The following is a 24,574-nucleotide window of genomic DNA, read 5'->3' as shown; positions in this document are numbered from 1 at the left end:
CGTTTTAACCATCTCAAGCCCGCACGCTCCTCCGTGTGTTACCGTTTCTTCTTTTCACCCACGCGAAAAGAAAGGTGCGGGGTCGGGATGCTGCCCGGTGAACCCAAGGACCCAACGGCTGGGGTAGCGGGAGACGGCGCAAGCCCTACACGAGCCCGGGGGCAAGTCTAAGCGCCCATCCCGAGGCGCGCCCGCGTTCAGCCTCCGGGCGCTGCAGCGGGGCTCCCCGGGGGCGCGGGCGGGACCCGGGCGGGACCCGGGCAGGGAGGCGGCTGGGGCACTGCCGCCGGCCGGCGAGTCCGGTGCACCGCGGAGCGCGGACGCGGCGAGCGGGCGGCCCGGGACCCGCGCGGGCCGGGAGCGCTCGCCCTCGCCCTCGCCCTCGCGCGGCGGCCCGGCTCCCGGGCTCCCGGGCTCCCGAGGGGCGCCGGCCGACGAGCGCCCGCGTCCGCCCGCGTCCGCCCGCCCGCAGCCCGCCGGCCCCGCGCCCGGACGGCAGCTGGGACGGCCGCAGTACCCGCCCCGCGCCGGGCCGCCCCCGCCTCCCCCGCCGCCCCTCCCCCGCCGCGATACGTCATGGAAACACGGACGTCAGAGCCCCTCGGCCAATCGCGGGCCACGGCAGGAGGAAAGGAGCGCGCGGGAGGGGGCGGGGGCAGCGGCGCGGCGCGGCTCCCCGGGAGGAAGGGAGGGAGGGAGGGGCGCGTGGGGGCGCGAGGCCCCCGCCCCTCGCTCCGGACACCCTTTCCCGACCGCGCGGCAAGTTCTCCTCGCCGGGCGCGCGCTCGCCAGCCGGGGCCGCGCTCGCCGGATCCTCCCCTTAAACGCCCTCTCCGCGGCGCTCGGCTCCCAGCGCCCGGCCGAGCCGCGCTTCCTCGGCGCGCGCGCGCTTGCCCGCCCCCAGGCTCCCCGCGGGCTGCGTCACGTGACCGCGCCCAGCCAAGGCGGCAGCGGCGGCGGCGCGAGCTTCGGCGGCGGCGGCGGCGGCGGCGGCAGTGGCAGCGGGAGCAGCTGCGCCGCCAGCGTGGAGCGGGCGGCGTGTGGGTGTGGAAGGAAGGGAGCGCCAGACCGGAACGGGTGAGCGTTCACCTCCCCCTGCCTGCCCCGGCCGTCCTGCGGGCCGCCCGGTGCACACGGGGGCCCCTGCCCGGGGCTCTGCGCATCCCCCCTCGTGCTCGGCCGTGCGCTCGCGGGTGGCCGCGGGGCTCTCGGAGGGCGCCGCACCCCGCCCGCCGCCGCCGCCGCCGCTGCTGCCGCTGCCGCTGCGGACGGCGGCGTGAGGCTGGCGGAGCTGCCCGTGCTGAGCGCGGCGCGCCCTGTGTGCGGCTCTGCGGAGCCGAGGAGGCGGGTCCTGCGGGGACGCGGGCGGCCACTCGGCGGCTGCCGGGCTCTGGGCGGGGGCCGGGCTGGGCGCCGCCTCCTCCGCCGCCGCCGCCGCCTCCTCGCGGTGCAGCGTGAGTAGGGAGCCCCGGCTGGTGGACGCCGAGCCTCTGGGCTCCGCGGCCGCCCCGTCCCCGAGGTGCAGCCGCTCCTCCGCGTGGCGCCCCGAGCCCCGCGAGGCGGCTGCGGGCGGGCGGACGACCGAGCCCCGGTTCTCCGAGCTCCGCGCTGCCCCTCGGCGCTCCCGCCCGGCCCCCCGACCCCCCTGCAGCCTCCCCTGCCTCCCCCCCTCGGAAAATGGTTCCTGCTGCCGGGCGAGGTGAGTGGCGGCTGCCGGCCGCCCGCGGCGGCGGCGGCGGCGGCGGCGGCGGCGGGTCGGGTCACCTGCGGGGGAGGCCGGGGCGCGGCGGCCGGGGTCCTGACCGCCGGGTGCCCCGCGGACTGCGGCGCGGTCGGGAGAAGTTGGCGGGGGCGTTCGGGGCGCCTCCCGCAGGTTGGCTCCCGCCGCGCCCGCCCCGGGCGCTCGGAAAGGTGAGCGGCTTCCTCGGCGCCGGTCCGGCCGCGGGGCTCCGTGTCTACACCCGCCGCTGCTCCGCGTGCCCCGGCCGTCTCGGCCGCGCCGGAGCCCATCGTGCCGCCGGCCGCCCCCGCCCCGGCGCGTGGTGACCTTGAGGGCAGCGGTGCCCGGCGCTGTGTCCCCGCGCCCCGGGAGGGTCACCCTCTAATCTCCAGCTCCGGCCCCGCGGACGCCCGGCGGGCTGCGGGCGGGGGCCCCGGGCGGCCCCTGGCCGCGGCTGCTGGATGGATGCGTTGTCACCCCGGACGGTGCTTCCGCGGGAGTTAGGGAGCCGCCTGCCCCCCCCCCCCCCGCCCCCGGCGTCTCCTGCCTGGCCCCCCAGGATGTGCACGGTTGCTTCCGACTCGGATTTCTGGACTTCGTTTAAAAGGAAAGAGCACCGCCGCCGCCACGGAACACCGTGCGTCCTCCGCCCGCTCCTGGCCGGGGTCGAGAGGAGAGAGCCGCATTCCGGTTGCGGGGGCGGGGGGCGCGCTCCCTCGGTGCGGTCCTGCGGGCGGCCCTGGCGGCCGAGCTGGTGAGCGACCCTGCCTCGGCGCCGCGGCCGCCGGGCCGGGCTCCGTGCGCGTTTCATTCACCAGTTTCTGCGGGACTCGGGCGCTGGGGGTGCTCGCATCCCGGGGCGGCGGGGCGGCGGGGCCGGGCGGCGCGGGGGGCAGGGCGCGGGGGCGGGCGGGGGGCTCTAAATCTAGGAGCGCTGGACCCGACGCCACACGCCTATTTTTTGCCTTTGCCTGGGCTTCGAGCGCAGCGAGCAATCACCCCTGGCTGTTGTGCATGCTACTTTTCTGGGTTTATTAATAATCTAATGGCTCCTGTCGGTATCGATTGCTGTTCACGATGAATTAGTTATACGGATGTTTTTTTTCCTTTTTTTTTTTTCATACGTGTGTAGGTGTATGCATGTGTCCGGATTGTCTGTCTTTCAACATGGAAGCCTTTGTTGTGTTTTAACCTCCCCCACCTGAGGACAGCCTTATTTTAAAATAAAGCTCTTGCTCAACGTGGGTGTATTTTATAATAAGAAGTACTTTTAAGGATCTGCTTTGTGAGAGGCTGTCCTGGAGCAGAGGGTGTGTAACCCTTTGGATGGTGGCCCACGTGAGTCAGGAGAGGGCCTTCACCGCTTGCCCTGCCGCTAGCCTGCCTTCCCCAGGCGCTCCCTGTCCTTGTGTGTGGCAGAGGCGGATTGGGGGAATTAGAGGGATTGGAGGAGAATCTGCTTTTTGTACTTGTGCGTTTCATTTGGGTACTCCCCCTCCCTTTTTATCTTTTTCATCCCGGTGAGTTCAAATTTGAAGTAGATTAAGAAACGTCTTTCTTACAAGAAGTCTTAAAAAAAAAATTAAAAAAAAATCTAGTGTGTGAAATGGGCTTATTTAGCCATGATTTCAGGGGGACGTTTTAGTTTCTACCTTGCGTTGGATGAGACAGTTAAATTGCTGTAATTAAGGGTGGATCTCTGTCCTGATTTTGGTTTGGGTGTAACTGCAAAGATCTTTGAAAAGTAACTGTTATTTCCTACCATATAGTCTGCAAAAGTGAGTCACAATCGGCGGGTGAGTTGAGGACAGAGCGCCACCTTTAATTTAAAAAATTTCGTGATTTTTTTTTTTTTTTTATTAAAATGTAAAAATTCAGTGTACGCCTTCCTGATTTTCATGACAGCGGCTATCGCTATGACATCCCCATTTGGACGTATAAAGTGAAATGGTCTTTTTCTGTATTAATGGGGGATTCCTCCAATTATATGGGAAATCTTGGTTTTTTTTATTGAAGCTTGAGATTTAATGTAGGATTTTGAGAGGAGGTGAGAAACTAGTTTTGATTTGTGCTTATGATAATAGGAGTAATAGTCTGGACCTACTTAGGAAGAGAAATAAGGAAATAGCTGCATTATAAATAGATATTTAAATCCAGCTATAGCCACTAAATCAAGGTACCTACCAGCATGATAGTAGTTTTACCCTTTGTTTTTACCTTATGTGCTATTGACAGATTCTACAGGAAGCCTGCAAAAAATCTGTGAAATTATTAACCTTGAGTAAGGTTATATAGTAGGGTTTTTTTTTTTTTTTTCCATCTTCCAACAGCTTGTCTTTTATGGTTTTACTGTGAGTTCTACAATTACTTGTTTTTAAATGACACAAATGAGGGGCTTCCAGCAGGAGTACTTCTATTCGAACTTAGTAAAGACCATGTTGGGAAAAGTGGTTTCTATATATGGCTCCTCTCAAATGCATCTCATACAAAAATAAATGGAGTTTTTAATGCTTAGAAGATAAATGCTGTAGTGACAGCTGAATTGGTGAGATTTCCTTCCTTGCCCACTTGTTCACTCCTGTCCCTCTCTCTTCCAAACCAAAAATTCAAGGTACACTCTCTTTAGGCACAGGATACTGTTTGATAATTGTGACTGTGGATGTGACATGAAGAAACCAAGATTTAGCTCTCAAGGAATGAATGAATGAATGAATGAAGTGTCCAAGTTACTAGTTTACTGCTCACAAGGTATTATTGCCCATTTATATGCATTTAGGTTTTAATTGAACACTTGTAATTTCTTCATATATAAAATTTCTTTGGATGTAAAGCATAAGCTATTAAGCTGTAGGTGCTTTATTAAATTAAAATTGAATAAAACATTTACTTGAGATGAAGAGTAGCTTAGGCTTTTTTTAGTCTGTAATATGGCACCATGTTAGGACATTATATGAGCAATTAGGGTGATGTATGCAGAGTAATTATACATTGTTATGCATCATTTGATAGAATCTTTGATTTGGGGGTTAAATTTACTGAATGCCTTTTCTGAAAGACATCCGTTGTGAATGAAGCATTCTCTTTCCATGTGCACTGAGTTGTATAGGTCAACAGGTTTTAAGAGGAAAGGACAATTACAACTATCAGTCTTTTATGTACAACCAAAGAAGTATTTACCTCTTTTTTTTTTTTTTTTTTTGCATCTACATGCAGTTGAAATTGGTTGTTTTCACTTTTTAATTCTTGAATTTTGTAATGAATGAGCAAAACAATAAAGAAGTAAAGATCAGGAAGCAGAAACTTAAATTTTTGCACCTTAGTTAAAACCTTACTTGCCCAGTTGGAGGGGAATATTATTTTCTAGTAGGTGTCCTAATATATAAAAGGGTACTTGTGAGTAGCTTACTTTGGGATGTATAGAATCTGTGGTAACACTGAAGACAGATGATTCAGTAGTTACGGGAAAACTTTTTTAAAGATGAAAAGACTTTTAAAAGATTTATTTTTTAGCTTTTACAAATGTTTTACATAAATGCATTGTTTTGTTAAAAGACTATTATGGCAATTGTCAAATATGAGAAAGAATACTTCTTGACTAGTGTTGACAATTGTCAATTGGTGGCCCATCTGATTTCATTTCTATCTTTATGCATGAGATCTGTTAGAAACGGGGACATTTCACAGGTAACCGAAGTGAAATTCATGTGTATTTTATTTGTAATTTACAAGAATACACAACAATGTCCAATATCTAATGGAACCTGAAAGGTAATTTTTATGTTTTTCATTGTTTCTGTAATAGTCTGTTTTCCAGCAGGCTCCTAAAGATACGTGTCTCTCAACTTTTGCTCTCTTAGTAATAATACTTTTGGTTTATAAAGTGCTGTACAATACTTCAGAATATGTACATACTACCTCATTTGAGTCTCACAATAAATAGTCCTGTGTGATGAGTAAAATAGAGAAGTTGTGCCTTGTGCCTTCCCCCACTCATCCCAGATAGGTAAAATGATTTGTTTAGGCCCTAAGGTCACAGAGCTAGCAGCCGGATTAGCCAGAACTGGACTCTAGGTGGCTTCTTGTTTTTGCTCCATTGCTCTTTCCATAATACATGTTTTTATGTACGTCTGTGAAAGTTATGTAAGTTTATGAAAAATCAGTTTCTGACCAGAATAAATTTAATACTGGACTATAAACAGATTTATTTGGGTTTAGCTTTGTAAATATAATCTACTGCTCATATTTGGCATAATGTAAACAGTTCATACCCTGATTTACTTATTAAGAGCCGAGTAAAATGAATTTGAACATATTTGAAGTACTGTATTTTTTTTTTTTTTAATATTGTAGATTGGATTGTTTTTAAGTAAGGAATTTTGTTTTCAAAGACCTGTTGGTCTTTGAAATGGTTGGGGGTGTCTTAAATCATGTGTCAAAAATAAGATGGCCTATACTAAAAGTTTCTTCTTTTAATTCCTGCTATAATTTTTTTAAATGCACTTGTTTTTCTGCCAAACATATGTATTACATAAATCTTTTTGAAATGTTAATTTGTAATGACACTTAATTTACAAAGGTCCCAAAGGAGGAGATTTTAGTTCCTGAAATTCAAAAGCCTTTTATAAATCTCACTTCACCATTAGTGTGCCTGAGGATCACCTGGGGGAGTTACTGAAAGTGTAGATTCCCTGGCATTGCCCCTGCAGTTCTGATTCAGCAGATTTGGGGCGGGGCCCAGCAGTCTGCATTTTGAGAAACATGTTAAATTTATAACTAGAGTCAAGTTATATAGTAGAGATGCCTTAATAATATTGTTGATTTATTTGACTTTGAATATTGCAGAGTTGGTGCTTTCATGTAGTTTTGACTCTTGTAGCCAAGTTTGACTTGTGGACCTGGTGGTTTTTGTGACAGTTGTAAACCTGATAAATTGAAAATATTTTTGTTATCTGTGTTCACTGTTTTCTCTCAGAAGATCCATCTGTGGTTATTTATTAAGTTACTTATCAGGCATTGTAAACTCCTAGACAAAGAATGTTCTTCTCTTTTTGTTTTCATGCCCTCCTGTCTGCCATTTCCAAGTGATTTGAACATGTGGACTTATTTTGGTAAAAATAATGCATATTATGTTAGTACAGCGCTGAATATCTGTGCTTTAGTCTAGCTCTTATTTTTTGTTAGGAGGAAAAGCTTTGGATGTTTCTTCAAACTAAAAGGACATAAATTTGTGGATAAGTAGTAGTCCTTACGAATTTCAGTTAACAGCAGATTAGTGCCTAATGATTTTTCAATAATATTAATGATGTAAGGCTAATTGATAATTTACTATTCTATGCATTAAAACAGAAGTTACTAATTTTTACTAACAAGCTAAATAACAGTTTGTATGACAATTAACTATAAGGTCCAGTTGACTGACGTAAACTGGTTTGACTTTTTAAACTTTTTATCTAATACTATATACCACGTATGAATTATTTTCTATTTAAGACCAGTCTTAAAATAGGAGTTTTTGCTTCATTATAACAGTGAGTAGCCTGTTTCTGCATTTAAAATGCATTTTAATAATGAAATTAATTTCAAAGTAAACCCATTTCAAGACTGTGTTGAACATTTTTTTTGTTGTTTGTTCCAAAAGCTTTGGCTTGTTGGCTGTGCTTTAGGATATATTTAGGAATCATGGGTTATAATTTACAAATGACTATGGAAATCGAAACTAATGAAAGTTTTTGGCAGAGAGAGATCCAGACAAACTATGGGTAAACTTTTCACCATATTCTTTCGGAACATTTTTTATCAAATTTTTCCTGGGATACTGTTAACTATTTTAAACAATATGCAGTGTTTTTAGCTAATTCTTTGGCAAAAATATTATTTGGTATTTCTAAGCGCAATAACTTCCAACAATATGGGATCTCAATTTCTAGGATAGCTGCTTTGTAATAATATTACTGTCACCTGGGCCTCTGGGGGAAAGAATAAAGATAGTTTTGAATGGACCAGTGCTTGCTTACATTGTGAAATCTGAGATTATACTGCCTAACTGTAAACTGGTATGACTACTGTAAAGACCTGGTAACTTTAGAAGGAATAGTTATATTTTCTGCAAAATAGATCTTCAAAAGGATTTTATTATTTAGAAGATGCTTTTTGAATAACTTGGTTATTATTAACAGTGTGGATTTATTGTTCATTGTACTAACTCCGTGAATTTGTCCCAGAAGGATATTAAACAGTCTTTTACTCTCAAAATCCTCAGATCTGCTGCTTTAATCTGTCTTTCATATTTGTGCCAGAACTTTATTTTTGTTTTTAAATAGCTTTCCTGCTGTCATTTCTTCAGTAAAACTTTGAATGGCTCCTCATTTTTCTCTTTATCAACATGCAGCTTTACTCTGAAGGCCATTTATAAAGTCGTTCTTATTTTCCGAAGTGCTTAGAACACTGACTTTTAAGAAATGTTAATAAGGAGTCTTTTAGGGGAAGAGGGACAAACCAAAATCCCAAGATTGCTGGTTTATGCAGTTTTCCTGGTCGGTTCTTCTCCCATCCTTTAATCTGCTAATATGGACAGAATCTATGTAAATGTGTTTAATGCTTTGCTCTCTTCACACAATCCGTTTTAGTGGATCATCCCACTTGTTACTTTTCTATATTACTTAACAGTTTCACCACACCCTGGAGGGGGTGCTGTTCACATAGGTCAAACTATGAATCCTGTTTCCTGGAGGTGAGAGCAGTGCTGCAGTAACTTAGTGCTGGCGATTGCCCACTGCGTGACAATCATAAAGTCTTATGTAGTCTTCTGTATACGCTCTTCTCATTCCCTTTGCTGTGACTTCATTATGGTTTTCCTCTCACCTGATAAGACCCTTGCTCTTGCCTAAGTGTTTCCATCCTTCAAAACTCAGCAGTAGTCTACCTTCCTCAGTCATCACTCATTAACTTCCTGTCTTGAATTTTTCTGTATTTGTAGTCTGGGTCATACACTTCCATTTATTATAAATTGCTTTTTTGTCATTAATTTCATTTGGAGATAATATAGAGGAGTTGAGATAAGACCATGGGTTCCTTAGGATATATAGGACTTTTCTAGCAAATGTCCAGTCAGTGTTTTTTGGCATTTTTGATTTAGGACTTAGATATTGCGTGGCTTGCCTTGTTAAGGTGAAACAGATAAGGATGAGGAATTTTTGTGTGTGTGTGAATTTCTGAAGTCTTTTTATTTACCTTTGCAGTTTTAACCTAGATGGACTCCTAGGATAACCTGTTTTACTTTTGGAAGACAGCTGTACTTCACAGAATGTTGCTAGAACAGTAGAATTTAGCTTCTATATAGGAAGTCTTCCATTTCTTTCCTTAAGATTTTATTTATTTATTCATGGGAGACACAGAGAGGCAGGGACATAGAGGGAGAAGCAGGCTCCCCACGGGGAGCCCGATGTGGGACTCGATCCTGGGACTCTAGGGTCATGACCTGAGCTGAAGGCAGACGCTCAACCACTGAGTCACCCAGGCATCCCAGCCTTCCATTTCTTAATTTCAGTTCAGTATTTAATTTTTCTTTTAGGTTTTATTCTTACTGTAATGAATCATTATACTACCTAAAATTTGTATCTTAAAATGACCAATTTCATTTTTCTGTTCTGTGACATCTTTCATCAGGATGGAAGTTCTTAAGATGTGTTTGTTGATCTGTAGTTCATTAGCATATTGCATGAGGTAAGATGCCATAATTTGAAGCATGTATTATGGTTTAAAATTTAAATTATGATTTTCTTATTTTTGCTCTTTATTAGAAATACTGTTGGAGGGGCGCCTGGGTGACTTAGTGGTTGAGTATCCGCCTTCAGCTCAGGTCATGATCCCCCAGTCTGGGGACGGAATACCGCATCAGGGTCCCCACGGGGAGCCTGCTTCTCCCTCTGCCTATGTCTCTGCCCCCCCCCCCCCCCCTCTGTCTCTCATGAATAAAAAAATCTTTTTTTTTTTCTTTCTTTTTTTTTTAAAGAAATACCGTTGGAGCGAAGTTCTTAAATGTGTTGCTGCAGGTTCTAATTTTTCCAAGAGAAGGTTCTTTTCCATGAACTGAGAATGAACTCTTTGCTTATGACCTGGTGCAGGATCATTGTAGGCATCAGGAAGAAGCATAGGTATATGGTCTCTGTTGAAGTTTAAAGCATAGTATAATGTGGTTATTTTTTTGTCTTTAGGACAAGAAAGGAAAGCCTGTGCTTGACTTCATCAGTTATGTTCAATGGTCATGTAATACTTGAGTTGTAATTTCAAACATTCAAGCAATTGATGATTTATATAGATGTAGCATATAAGCTGTTATATTAACACTTGAGAAAAGTTGCTCTCCAGAGCTCATTCATTTTCCAGTGATTGTTCTTCTAGCCCTTGTAAACCGTATAGACTTAATTGTTGGTAAAGTTAGTATTTTAGAAGGAATTATAAGACTTGCTTCTACTTTAACATGGCGATAGTAATACTAAAATTGCTGATCAAAAGAGGAGCGTGGAATGGTTTTGACAGTGGAAAAAAAAATCTGTGAAGGCAGAAATCAATGAAACTAGTAAATGTTGAGGGACATCTGAATGGCTGAGTGGTTGAGCATCTGCCTTCAGCTCAGGGCGTGATCCTGGGATCTGGGATCGAGTCCTGCATGGGGCTCCCTGTGAGGGGCCTGCTTCTCCCTCTGCCTATGTCTCTGCCTCTTTCTGTGTCTTGTCGCTCATGAAAAAATAAATAAATCTTAAAAAAAAAAAAAACTAGTAAATGTTGAAATGGGTAAGGGCATCATCTTTTTCTGCTGGGACACGTGGATGACATTGGCACATACTCCGTGCTGCCCTGCTACTACCTAGAGTTATGCGTAATTTTCAGTTTCTTTGCCATAATTCTTTCTTCCTCACTTACACCTAAAATCAAGTGAGTGATGTTTGAAGTACTCTTTGTTTAAAAAGTGAATCACAAACCAGGGTCTTTTGACAGTCCTGAACACCATAGTGGAGAACTATAGAGTGAAAGGGCGACGGTGCAAGTAAAGGACAAAATACAGGGAAGGTCAGACAGTGACATGGGAAAGAGGAGAGGATGGCAAGGTCTAGGAAAGGGAGATCCCCTAGCATCAACCTCTCAGAATGTCTGGTATCAAAAACAAACATGAATCAGGCAACCCTTCTCTGGGTGCGGAGTGGATTTAGGATAAAGTTTCAATTCACCTGCCTTTGGCTTAAACTCCACTATATGTAATTGAATGCTGGAACTTACCTGATCCGCTTTTGCCTCTGGACCTCTTGCTTCCTCACTCCTTTTGCTTGGGTTACCCGTCTTTCTTGGAGCCTGTGTGTCTTTATGTTATGATACTCCTATGTCGTTGTGGTATGTGTGACTGAACGTGAAAATTTCTGATTTGGGTTTTTGCTCTGTGATGTTAAGATTTCTCCAGATTTAAATTTGAGTTTTATCTTCACCAGTAAAAAGCCAAGTGACCTTGGATATATCACTGGGTGTTCTTATTACCTCCCCCAAAAGTACAAAATATAAGATCAAGGAGTTTTATTAACTGTTTCTCTTGGAAGTTTTGACTTAAAAATTTTTTTAAAAGATTTTATTTATTTATTCATGGGAGACACAGAGAGAGAGAGAGGCAGAGACACAGGCAGACTCTTCCTGCGGGGAGCCTGTTGTGGGACTTGATCTCAGGACCCTAGGATCATGCCCTGAGCTGAAGGCAGACACTCAACCACTGAGCCACGGAGATGCCCCAACTTAAAACATTTTTTTCGACTGTTGTAGGTGTCTCCCCACTCTGCCCTGAATTTTCAGCCATTTAATTCTTTATTCTTTAAGCTTTGCCTTCTAATGATTTTTTAACTAGCTTATCATCATTTGATGTTTCATCTGTGTATACTGTGTTTCATTCATGAAAATAGTTTAGCTTTTCAATATATATATATTTCTAAGACTTCTACTTAAAGAAGTGGAATTTAACTGCATTTAATTCTGCTCCCTACCAAAAATATACTAAAATGTGAGAATGTGTGAGTTTACATATTAATGTTAAGATTCCCAGCCTTCTTCCCTCTCTTAGCTTTCAGGCTTTTGGCCAGAGTTGAAGTCTCTTCTCTGAGGACTCTGATCAGCTCAGGGGAAAGGACCTGAAGATTCTGGAATTGGCTCTCTGTGAGTGTGAGTGGTTTGTCCAAAAAAAGTCTGGGTGACCCAGGTCGCTCAGCAGTTTAGCGCCGCCTTCAGCCCAGAGCCTGATCCTGGAGTCCCGGGATCGAGGTCTGCTCCCTGTGTGGAGCTTGCTTCTCCCTCTGCCTATGTCTCTGCCTCTCTCTGTGTGTGTCTCTCATTAATAAATAAATAAAAATCTTAAAAGGTCCCAGTCTGATCCCCTATAGTGAACTCCATAGAAAGTTCCACATGTAAGTTGAGAACTCCTATTTAGTTTATTTAAAGTCCTATTTGTTTCTTTCATAGTTAAAAAAAAAAATACAGCTGTATTGAGTGATAGACATATGGTAAAATGTTCATATTTAAAGTTAAAAATTGATATGTATTTTGCAGTGAAAAATAATCACTGTGGTTAGGTTAATGAGCACACCTATTCCCCTAAAATTTTTCTTGTGCCCTTTTGTAATCTTCCCTCCCTTCCCCTTTTCTATGTCCTTCCTTGTTTCACCAGGCAACCACTCATCTGCCCTCTGTCATAGATTAATTTGAATTTTCTAGAATTTTCTTGTACATGGAAATCATGCAGTATGTGCTATTTTGGGGTGTTTTAATTTGGCATAGTTACTTGAAATTCACCAATGCTGCATATATTAAGAGTTCAATTTCTGTTATTGGTGATAAGGATTTGCTTGTATGGATATACCACAATATGTTTACCCATTTACCTGTTGATGGACATTTTGGGTTCCAGTCACATATAGTGTCCATTCAGATCTTTGTTCACTTTTTGTGATTAGGTTGTTGGCCTTTCTTGAGTTGTAGATTCTTTGTTCTAGAAACTACTGTTTTTTTATGTTCTAGATAAAGTTCTTTGGGAAACACTTTTGTTTGTATTGGGAGTGGGAGGAAGAATGGTGTAGATAGCCACTGATACCACCTGAAAGTGAGCTGTAGCACTGGCAGGATTATTCGTGGAGATGGACTTAGGGGCTAAAACAAACAACACCTACCTATTCCCCATTCCCTCTCAGTGGAGAATGGAGTAGGGAAACTAAAAGAGATGCTAATATTTAAAAAAAAAAAAAAAAAAGCCTTATAGAACTGTTTTTCTAAATGAATGTTATTCACATAGTCATTTGTTAAGACTGAAAGTGAATACATTTATGGACTAAGTTTGTATGTGTGGATAGCCCAGGTATGCCACCTGTAATTCAGTTCTTGTGTCTGTTTATGGTCTTGTGCAACTTAGTTGCAGAATTCAATATTACTTTGGGTAAAAGAATCAATTTTCACAAAAAAACGTAAGTGGACAATGTGGACTTGACTGAAAATAAAACAGTCCACAATGACACAAGGGCCTTTATTTCTTCTGCAAGTCTTCCTCTGCAAGTTCAAATTCCTTTATTATGTTCCTCATTCCTTTATTATTAACAGGTGGTTGCCATCTTTGGTTTCTTGAGTTTCCTTAGATCCTCCACACCACCACCACCACCACCACCACTACTGCACCTCCACTCTTCCACACACACCCCAAGCAACTCCTAAAAACCTATAAAGACATTTTTCCCGAAATAATTTTATAGAGTGCTCTCCCTGATAAGAGTCTGGTACGTGATTTCTCCATTTCTTCATCTGGATAAATATATGTTCTGCTTGGTGTTGAGAGTACAATCTCCTGGAATGTTGACTTGTGAGAGACACTTTAATAAGTCTGTTAAGGAGTACACTCTTGTAGGTGTGTCTTAAGAATGAACCATATTTCAAAATTTACTCCCTTAATTAATTTCCTGTCTTCCCATTGAGGAACTTGATATTTGAATTTCTTCCTTGATATTTGACTGTATTTTTTCCTTTTGCTCTTTCTGTGAAGGAAGTAGAATCTGGGGGAGAGATAGGAATCATTTCTTAAGAGATGTTAGAATTCAGAGAGGAAAAACTAACATTCTTTTGCCAAGGTCCCAAGGACCAGCTCCAAAACACAGTAGTGACTTTGACTTAGATAAAGGGAATTTACAATTATTGAATAAAGTGAATACCTGTGTAATTAATTGCTTTCTACCCACCAAGTATTCTACACAATTTATAAGCATTAATCTGTTTAAATGCATGGGTTCTATGGAATTTTGGGATGAGATAATTCACTCCTGAAAATGAAAAGGGTTATTAATGGTTTTAAAGGGAAACATAAAATACAGTGACTTACATAACTTTAACCAACTTAAGATGTAATAATAGGGGATCCCTGGGTGGCTCAGCGGTTTAGTGCCTGCCTTTGGCCCAGGGCGCGATCATGGAGTCCCGGGATCGAGTCCCACGTTGGGCTCCCGGCATGGAGCCTGCTTCTCCCTCCTTCTGTGTCTCTGCCCCCCCCCCTCTCTCAAACAAACAAATAAATAAATAAATAAATAAATAAATCTTTAAGGGAAAAAAAAAGATGTAATAACACTGAGGTATAATGTCTGGGGAATATAGACCAATGTAAAAATGAAACAGAATCACTCATGATCCTACCTCTGTTTATTTTTGATCCTTTAAAAAATTTGTACACCTATTAACATGCTTGAGATAATGTAGGTATAGTTGTATGCTTTTAAAAAACTATCATTTTCTCATGTCATTTTTTCCATTCATATCATTTTAATGACTGTGATACTCCATTGTATGGCTAATTTCCTTGTTATTAGATATCTGGGTTTTAAATTTTTCTCTTATGTTAAATAATTTTCCAGTAAACATCTTTATCTTCATCCATGATTATATCCTTTGTAATTACTGGGTTTAAAGGAGTTTGGTAGTTTGTTATCTCTTCATTAAAATTTTTCTTCCAGCCTTCTTTCTGTGAGGCTGGTTGTTAGGTATTTGGGATTCTCTGTCTTTTCTTGCTATACATACAGTTTATGCCATTCACTCCCAGGTTTTTGCTTTACGTTTTGAAGTTCTCATAGTGCTTTTAAAAATTCACATTTTGTTGTTTACTTGTTTAACACCTCTGTGTGATGTTCAGTTTGAGAGCGGGAACTGTTAATCTTCCTATCGCTCGCCCCTGGCACAGTGCCTTATACCTGTGAGGTTCATAATGACTCTTGAATGAACATCTTGTGTCTAGTCTTAAGCTTGAATCCACTGACGTTGGGCTCCAGTAAAATGCTTCTTTTGTCTGTCTTTAGAAACTGTAATGTGCTTGTGGTAAGAATTTATCACAAGACACTATTTCTTTTAAGTTTGGCTAAATAATATGTCAGCTGAATGACACTGTTGATGATGAGAAATACTCTGTTATAACCATACTATATATAAATTTAATTCTTTCTGTAACGGTTCTGCTATCCTTACTGTTAAGAGTAGGGTAGATAGATTTTACTAAGTGGAATAGAGTACTTAGAAGCCCATAGAAATAGAGGTCACTTCTATTTTTCTAAAATGCTTGTTTACCGATTAATGTATCTTTTTTTAAGCAGAGGAGAAAACTATATAAGTAAGTTTTAAGTGGGAATGTATGTTAATACCCAGCAGTGGAAGTTCTGGTAGTAGTGTTTATAAAATAAAACCTTGGAGTTTTGGGAAGGTGTCCTAACAGGCTCTGGTTATGACATTGTAGCTAAACTTTTTTTTTTTTTTAAATTCTCAGACTTTGAGTGGAAAATTTAAGATTTTGGATGAATATACTCTTTCAGAACATATTTTTGTGATCCCTGTGCTAAATAGTACCAACTGTGACCTGCCAAGAAGAGACACGTTATGCAGAGCTTTAGATCGGCCTCAGTCCATGTCCAGTGTTCTTTCTTGGTTTCTTTTTTTATGTGGTGATTCATCAGGTGCTGTGTGCTTCCAAGGAACCCATGTAAGTGTGTGCACATGTCCCCTTCGTGGTCTTTAATCTCTTCCTATAATGAATGGGGATAGATTGTTTCCAGTTATTCTTATTTAAAGAAGAAAGACATTTTAGAGTCAGCTGTCACGTTTTTGGAACTCCATAGTTTTGCTACCACCGTGAGCTATTTTTAGAACTCTGGATAGTGATCTCTGTCCTTCTGTCACTATTATTTTTGGAGGTTTTTTTGAGTTGTGCTGAGCTCTGCTTGTAATTCCACATACGGCCAAGGTAGAGAGCCAGGCTATCAGTTTTGGGTTGTGTCATAATCCTGGACTTGCCCTTACAGTCTCTGCTCCTGATGGATATCTGTGGATTCAAATTAAATGTTTTACTAAGGGAGGCTGTGTTGGTGAAGGTCTTTGTCCTGAGAAGAGGGAAAACTATTTTGAAGAGATTTTTTTTGGCCATGCCTCTCCAATGTATTCAACACCTGGTAACCCCATGAGGCAGATGCCCAAAGGAGTCAAAAAGGAAGAAATTTGGAGTGGTTTTGGGAGGTCTAGAGAGATTATAGTTTAGCTAGGGATTATAGTTTAGCTGAAAGCTGTATGTGTACAGAAAGGATTTGGGAGTCCTCAAAAGATGCTAGATTATGGTGGCCTTGAGAACTTTAAGATGATAGCTACAGAAGTGGGATGTGATAGAGGAGGAAAAATAGGGCAGATTAGTTGATTATAGCTTTTTAACATTTAGTAGCTATACATCTTTCTATATATGTATTTGAATATTAAAAGCAGGTGTTATTTTTTCTCTTCAGGACTACCTCTTAATTACTTAAAAAAGTGGTAGGTGTAAAATGATAAAATGTACCAAAGTACCTATATCCTGGCATTTTATAATGTCGAGGTCGGTGAATAATGGCAGTCTTGTTGTGGAATGCAAATCACTGGACTAATTGCTATCTGGAATGCCTCTGAGAGGGGAAGGAATGAAAGAGGAAGGAGACTAGAAGAATGGGGAGAGGTGTGGAGTAATTTCCCTCCTAGCCTGAAGGCTATTATTTATCTGGCTTCCTGAACCATGTAAAACAAGTGGAGAACCAGGAAATTGGCAGAAAAGTCCTCTTAGAAGCCAGAAGTCCATGCATCAAAACTCTCAGTGCCTCACTTCACTTCTAGGTGTTTAATAGGTGTGTTCTTTAGCATTTTAAATTATTCCTGTAACATTTTGATAACTGGTTTCCTGGCACACTGAAGATGAGAGCAAAATTGGAGAAACTGGAAAGATCGTTCAGAGGCAGGCTGCTGCCAGTATTACAGGAAAGAATTGAAAATTGACTTCTGACAATAAATAAGGAGATTTTTAAGATCAAAGATAACAATTCACCAAACTTAGGAAAAAAACAGTCATAGAGAATTTGGTTCAAAAACAATAGCTCTGTGCTACTCGTCTCGTCGGGACTATTTATTTTTTTAAGATTTTATTTATGTGAGCGTGAGAGAGATCACACAGGAAGAGGGAGAAGCAGACGCACTGAGCAGTGAGCCCAATGCAGGGCTCGATCCCAGGACCCTGAGATCATGACCTGAGCTGAAGGCAGACACTTAACCGACTGAGCCACCCAGGTGCCCCCGGACTAGTTGTCTTTTAGGACTCCTCGCGAAACTCCTTTGTGAATTCTTCCCAACCTGTCCAAAAAATTAGCTACTGCTTTCCTGGCACTTACTGAATTCCCTGGTGTCCAAGTGAGACTGTGAGCCCTCTGCTGCCCCATCGCTGCTGTCACCACAATCACCAGCAGTCATACTCATACAGCACTTGTTACTATATTACCCACTCGCCCAGTCTGCTCATTATTCTGTGACATACTTTGTACATCGGGCTCGCCTTGCCTCAGTTCCTCACATTACAAAATAACTACTCTTCCTTCAGGGCACTTTAGTTCATTCTTTGATGAAGCATTGCCCCAGCCTCCCTAGGCAAGGTCCTTTCCATGTTGGTTGCCATTACTTTGTTTTAAGTAAATATTTTCTTGATTCTGAAACATGGGTTAGGAAATAAATTGATTTAATAATAATTGTGGGGAGTAAAATGAAAAATACACAGAAACTCTTTTACTAACTGACGTGAGCATATTATAGGAATATTCCACTTTCTTCAATAAAGAAAAATTTGAGTCCAAGCCTTTTCTGAGTTACAAGTCATGTAAATCGTTTTAGCCATTGCTTAAGAATAACAAACAACATGGTGGGGCGCCTGGATGGCTCAGTCAGTTAAGCATCTGACTCTTGGTTTCCCCTCAAGTCATGATCTTAGGGTGGTGAGATGGAGCCTGTTGGGTCCCTTGATGGGCGTGGAGCCTATTTATGATATTCTCTCTCTAAAAATTAATAAATAAACAAATAACATGGTAACATGTTGCTTTTTATAACCTCTGTTCTGAGATCTTAGCCTCCTTGACATCTTGCAGTTGACTTGTAACTTTGAAACTTAGTGAAGTATATAGGTTTTGTTCGCATTTCCTATTGTTTAAACTCAATTTCATAACGGTCTTTAAGTTTTTAAAAAATTTTTTGGTTCTTCATGTAGTAGTAACTTGGAGTGCTAATGCATAAAAAAAGAAACATTACCCTTTGCTTTGATAACTGTGTGATTTTTCTGAGAGGTGGCAAATTCTGATCCTTTTAATTGCCCTGCCTGGTGTGTGAAAAGCAATCTGTATACACTAGCTTTTGGTTTCAGTGTTACTTTTTAATTACAGATATTTGAAATATTTTTTCAAAACAAAAATTAGGGATTCAAATTCCCATCAATTCAATGTGGAAAAAAGGGTAGAATTATCTTTTTTATAGGCTAAAAATGCTGGGAAGTGGAAAGAATGATTCCTGAAATATATTTGAGCCAGGAAAATATGGCATTTCTAAAATATTATTTATTATCTGTATCTGTTTGCAAGTTCATAGACAGAGTTCTTCAAGGGAATGAGGTCTAGATTGATTCATTCCCAACACCTAGTACCTGCCACATTATAGGTCTTAAAAAAAATGAGCAGTACTCCTCAGTGATTACTTGCTAGTTTAATTATGTTTGACTGTAGAGTTGTCCAAGATAATTTTGTGGTATGTTGTTGGAAGCTTTTATGTAAAATATTTAAAGTTTTTTTTTGTCTTTCTAAGGTTAAGTTTCAGCTTAGGGCAAGTATCTTAAAGCTGATATTGCTGCATAAATAAGGGGCTTTAACGTGAAGTGTGTGAGTACCCAGTAACAGTTACGGACTTCAGACCACTGCCTTAGTTAAAGAAAATGGACTTACTGGCTTAATATTTGAGGCCATGAACATAAAGCATCTGATTTTCTTTTATAGTTAGGATAGATTATGTCAGAAGCATGTAGCAGTCGGTCTGTGTAGGAGCCCTCCGAGTCAGGTAATGGTAGGTAGAGACATGAGTCCATTTACCTGGCCAGATGCTGATGGCCAGGAAGATATGTGGGCCCTGCATATCTCCCTAGGCCTCCCCCTTTCTGCTATAATACACTCTTGGGCCTCTGACTTGTTACTAGAAGTTTAAAGTGATGTCAAGAGGTACATTTTTTTTTCTTGGAATTAAAATGTTCTTGGATGAATCTTGAAGTGCTTATATATTTACCTAAGGTTTGATGAAAAATGTACAAGAGCCTAGGGATTTGGTATATTCTTACTCTAAATATTGACTGCAAAAGCCAAAGTTAAGTCTAGTTTGCTTAGGTTGTGGAAAGGTTGTGTCACACATTTAAAATGACAAACAATGAAGTCATGATATCATCTTGACCTTAATAGGACAATTTATGCTTCCAGCAGTAGTAGTAGGAGGAAAGAATAATTGTTGATGAAATGTGGTATTTCAGATGCTATCTGAGGGGGGAAAGTTAAGGTGTGTAGTAGAAAAAACATTAACACTCAAGATCCAAGAAATTGCTGATGTCAAAACTTGTAAGTGATAAATTGTTTAAAAACATGTTTACTAATTTTTTAAAAAAGCATAATTCTATTGAATTTATCTCACAAGTTTGAACAACCCATTTAGGCTTAGGATGTTGACATTCTGAACTGATCCTGGAAATTCCATGTTAACAAAATATCTGTCACAGACACTTGCCTCAGTATACAACAGTTTCCTTGAGCCATCCACCTTATTAATGAAACTTATTTACAAAATTATTCTTGATGAAAGATCTTTATTTGCTGCTTTTGAGGATATTTTCTTTGAAAAGTGACGTAGGCTCTAAAGGAAATTTCAGAATAAGACTGTACGAGATGTTTTTAGCATTGGCAGCCTTATTAGGATGAGATAAGGCTATTAAGTATTGGTATAAAAATAAGTAGTATGTGTTATATGTAGTTTGATAATATCAGTTATTAATTTATAGGCATACTGAATAGTAAGCAGCATCTAGGGCAGGGTCTGGATTTATTAGATGTCCAGTAAATGCTTGCTAGAAAGAATCCAAGTATTTAGAAAGTTCATAACTAGAATTTCTATCCATTTTATGCTTACACTATAGAAAGTCAAGTAGTCAATAAGAATTTAATTCAAAAAGTGAATTCCAGGCTTGTTTGTCATCGGATCAGTTCAAATTCAGTGCAGACTATCACAACATCTGTATTTATACTATTCTATAATGGCATTTAATATTTAGAATACATTTGCCTAGCTTCTGTATGCATAACACTGTGTACACTGTGCATAAGAAAGGATAGGAGATGAAGATGCAACTCAAAATAAGTATCTCCTGAACTGATTTATGAAAAGCTGAGTAAGGTAGATGAATTGAAGTACTAATATAGCAGAGTAATAGGTGAGGATTAAAATTATGTTGTGCTAAGCATAGTTTCAAGTACTACACTGGGTCCTGGGGTCAATATTGGATAAGGCAGGTAGCCTCTGCCCTGTATATATGCAAACTTCTTGTTCCTCCACGTATTTATTGAAAATAGTGATGCTAAATGAGCAAGATTTAGGATGAAATGCTTTCATGAACTTGAGTGGTCCAGAGCTTGACCTCTGACTTCTGATCCTTGTAGGTCACTTCCCTATTCTGCAGTTTGTAACAGTTGGCAGAAACTCATGTCAATCTCCGAATATTTTATAACCTTAAAAATTTGTGCAACTAATAGGCTTTAACTGTTCCCTTATAGTTCACTCAGTTATCCTCAGTAATGAAGACTAACATAAAATGAGACCTCAGTGGTTGAAGGAAAGAAAATGCTAGAAGTTCCTCTGGTACAAGGAACAGACAAAAAAAGACCTTGTATGAGGGCCTCATCTTCTCCTTGGGTTAGATTGTTGCCAAAGATTTTGATCTAATGATGTCTAACGTATAATGAGGTGGGTACTTATATAGGTGCTTTGCAATTGGTCAGCAGTATGGTCCTTGTTTTCCTTTACTTATTTGGAAGAAGAAGAGTGTTCTTTTTTTTTTTTTTTTTTTTTTTAATTTTTATTTATTTATGATAGTCACAGAGAGAGAGAGAGAGAGAGAGAGAGGCAGAGACACAGGCAGAGGGAGAAGCAGGCTCCATGCACCGGGAGCCCGATGTGGGATTCGATCCCAGGTCTCCAGGATCGCGCCCTGGGCCAAAGGCAGGCGCCAAACCGCTGCGCCACCCAGGGATCCCGAAGAAGAGTGTTCTTATATGTTTTGGACTTTTTGTTTTTTAACACATCTGACTTAGTATTCTGCATGTGACTAAATTGATGGAATGATCTTGCATGCACTATATGAGTTTTGCCTTCTTATTTTGACATCTTTTGAGTGGATTCCAGATATGTGAAGCATGTTTTTGCTTAAACATTGTAAAAGCAAGTATTATAATTTATAAAATCTAGCAAATTAAATTGCTGGATAACTTTTCTTTCAATCCCTTATTTAAATTTATCCCCCCAATGCTAATATTTTCCTCTTAGCAAATAGGGTATGTGGGATAAAACTTAACATTTCTTTTATTCAGGTGCCCCAGTTTTATAGTTTTTACCATCAATTCTTCATCAGATCATGTACTGAGTTAAATTTATGCTTTCCCAAGAATACTTGGAATATATTTTTAAAAGGGATCTCATTTATAAACTTGACTGCCTCTTTAAATTGGAGCAGAAATTATCTCATTAAATAAATATTCAGGTTAAGTTCTAATTAATGAGAGTTTTATCTCATTTTAGAAAGGTATTTTGTGTGGTAGTATCTTTTCAGGAAAATGATGTTAGTATTCAGAAGAGACTGGGTGATTAGATTGACTACTTCCTTGGCCACTACTCAGTATGTTCAAATAGTCTAATTTGTATTTCTAGAAAACATAAGTAACCCCAACAGATATAATGTTAAAGTAATCATGGTTGTATGGTAGAGACAGGTGTATGTTTTTATTTGGATGTCCAGTTGTTTTCTCTTAGTATATATGCAGCCACAATAGTGGCACTTACTGTCAGTTTAGCTGATGTAAATTCGCTATGTGCATCTATGCACTCACACATCACACACTTGGAACACCAAATCCTTCCCAATCATGTAGTTCCGTGTTCGAATTGAACACAAATATGCTGTGCACCCATGTAGGTGTAGTAAAGCACGTGGAAAAGGCCTGTTCCTGTAGAGTGTTCGTTCTTAGGCTGGTTAGGTTGTTTATGAATGTGATCGGTTAGCTAATGTTCCTTTTATTACATGTTAGTAGTTCTTAATAAAGAATGTACTCAATTTTTGCTAACATATCCTTTTAGGAGATTATATGGAAGGTTTAATTATGTGTTCCATTACATTGGATAAAAGAGGAAATACAGTTGTGTTTTTTTTTTTTTTTTTATACCCTTAACTACAAGCTAAAAGTGAATGTGCTCAAAAGTGTATTAGTTACCTGGCATTCAGGGGTAGAAGAAGGAACAAGAGAACGGGGTCTAGTAAAAGAGTAGACCAAAGTTCAACTGGCATGGATGGAAGCCACACCATTTTGTACTTGGAAATAGACTTCTGTTTTTTTTTGTTTTGTTTTGTTTTGTTTTTTAAAGATTTTATTTATTTATTCATGATAGACATAGAGAGAGAGGCAGAGACACAGGCAGAGGGAGAGGCAGGCTCCATGCCGGGAGCCCAACGTGGGACTCGATCCTGGGACTCCAGGATCGCGCCCTGGGCCAAAGGCAGGTGCTAAACCACTGAGCCACCCAGGCATCCCCTAGACTTCTATTTTTTAAATTTATTTTTAATTTTTTAAAGATTTTATTTATTCATGAGAGACATGGAGAGACAGAGAGAGGCAGAGACACAGGCAGAAGGAGAAGCAGGATCCATGCAGGGAGCCTGACGTGGGACTAGATCCAGGGTCGCCAGGATCAGGCCCAGGGCTGAAGGCAGCGCTTAACTGCTGAGCCACCCAGGCTGCCCGGAAATAGACTTCTAACAACTTAAGCTGGTATATGCTTCTGGTTTATTTTCTCAAGGGAGTTTGGGTATAAAATCCTTATCATCTAAAAAGGGTGAATGATTGAGTTGAAAAACGAGTTTTATAGATGCTTAAGGGAATTTCAGAGAATTTCCTTTTAACAGTAGCCAGTGTTTTCATTTCATACCTAGAGAGAAAAAGCATTAAAATTAAATATCGTTTGAAGTAAAAAGGGAATATGTTAGTTTGCTAGGGCTGCTGTAACAAAATGCCACAGGCCAAGATAACTTACAAAACAGAATTTTTTTTCTTTCCCTCAAAGTTCTGGATGCTGGAAGTCCGAGATCAAGGTGTTAGCAGGTTTGGTTTTCTCCTGAGGCCTTTCTTAGTTTGTAGCTAGTTGACTTGTTGTGTCCTCGTGTGGCTTTTTCTCTGTGCTCACATCCCTGATGTCTATTCCCCTTATAAGGACATCAGTCCTATTGGAATAGATTCCCACCTTTATGACCTTATTTAATCTTAATTACCTCTTTAAAAGCCCTGTCTCCAAAGGCTGTGTCACACTGGGGGTTAGTGATTCAACATAATGGATTTTGAGGAGGCACGATTCCTCCATAACGGGGAACACAAATTGACAGTTAAAGAGAAAAGATGGTTGTCAGACTTTAGCATGCATCAGAATCACCTAGAAAGCTTGCTAAAACATACTGCTGAGCCCTACCCCCAGGATTTCTGATTTAATAGGTCTGGAGTGGGTCTGAGAATTTGTATTTGTAACAAATTCTTAGGGATGCTGATGCTGCTGCTCTGGGGACCAAACTTTGAGAATCTCTGATGCTCAATATCCTGTTTGGATTGAGAGAAATTGCTGAAGAATGCCTCCAAGATAGAAGGAGCAGTCTCTTTGTTTTTTGTTTTGTTTTGTTTTGTTTTGTTTTTTTAGGAGCAGTCTCTTTGGAGATGGGAGTGATGAGATGGGGCTGCAGTGGGAAATAGAATGTTGAGGAAATATTGTTGGTTTTGCTTATTCCCTGTTCTAGTTACTCTCAATTCAGTGAGTTACAGAGATGGTATTTGATTGGAGTTTGAAAGCAAGTATTTCTGTTGTCTGTTATGGGAGGAAAACTGACTTTCAGACTTTGTTAGTAAGAGATTAAATTCCCAGAATATTTATCATCTCCTTCAAATCTTTGCTGAAATGTCTCCCTCTCCTCCTGATGAGGTATTTCCTACCATTCTATTAAATTGTATCTACAAATTTGAAGACTATCCCAAGAGAAGAGGGCAGATGCTATAATGAAAAATCTTAAATTAGGTAGAGTGATGCCTGAAGCTCAGAATTTAATGTTTACTTAGTTTAAACAAATTTTTGTGTTAAAGTGTAGGCGATGAGTAAAATTGGGTATTCCTTCAAAAGTTCATTTTTTGTTTATTTAGAACT

General features: G+C 41.5%; 1 protein-coding gene across 5 annotated transcripts in view; it reads left to right on the top strand.

The window, feature by feature from the left end:
* Positions 1-917: 917 nt before the first annotated feature.
* The window catches only part of ATP2B1 (ATPase plasma membrane Ca2+ transporting 1), a 128,264-nt gene continuing 104,607 nt past the window's right edge, over positions 918-24,574 (top strand). For 2 of the 5 annotated variants that reach the window (XR_013350681.1, XM_077845773.1), the window contains exon 1: positions 918-1,077. The gene's annotated coding sequence lies outside the window, so the exon portion shown is untranslated. Of the gene's footprint in view, positions 1,078-1,547; positions 1,700-24,574 lie in introns of those variants that run through there. The other 3 variants (XM_077845772.1, XM_077845770.1, XM_077845771.1) reach the window with 2 other exon arrangements.

Source organism: Canis aureus, chromosome 13, assembly GCF_053574225.1.
Source record: "Canis aureus isolate CA01 chromosome 13, VMU_Caureus_v.1.0, whole genome shotgun sequence".
Lineage (NCBI taxonomy): Eukaryota > Metazoa > Chordata > Mammalia > Carnivora > Canidae > Canis > Canis aureus.
Note: the sequence above shows the minus strand (reverse complement) of the source record. Positions and strands in the feature narration are given on the sequence as shown.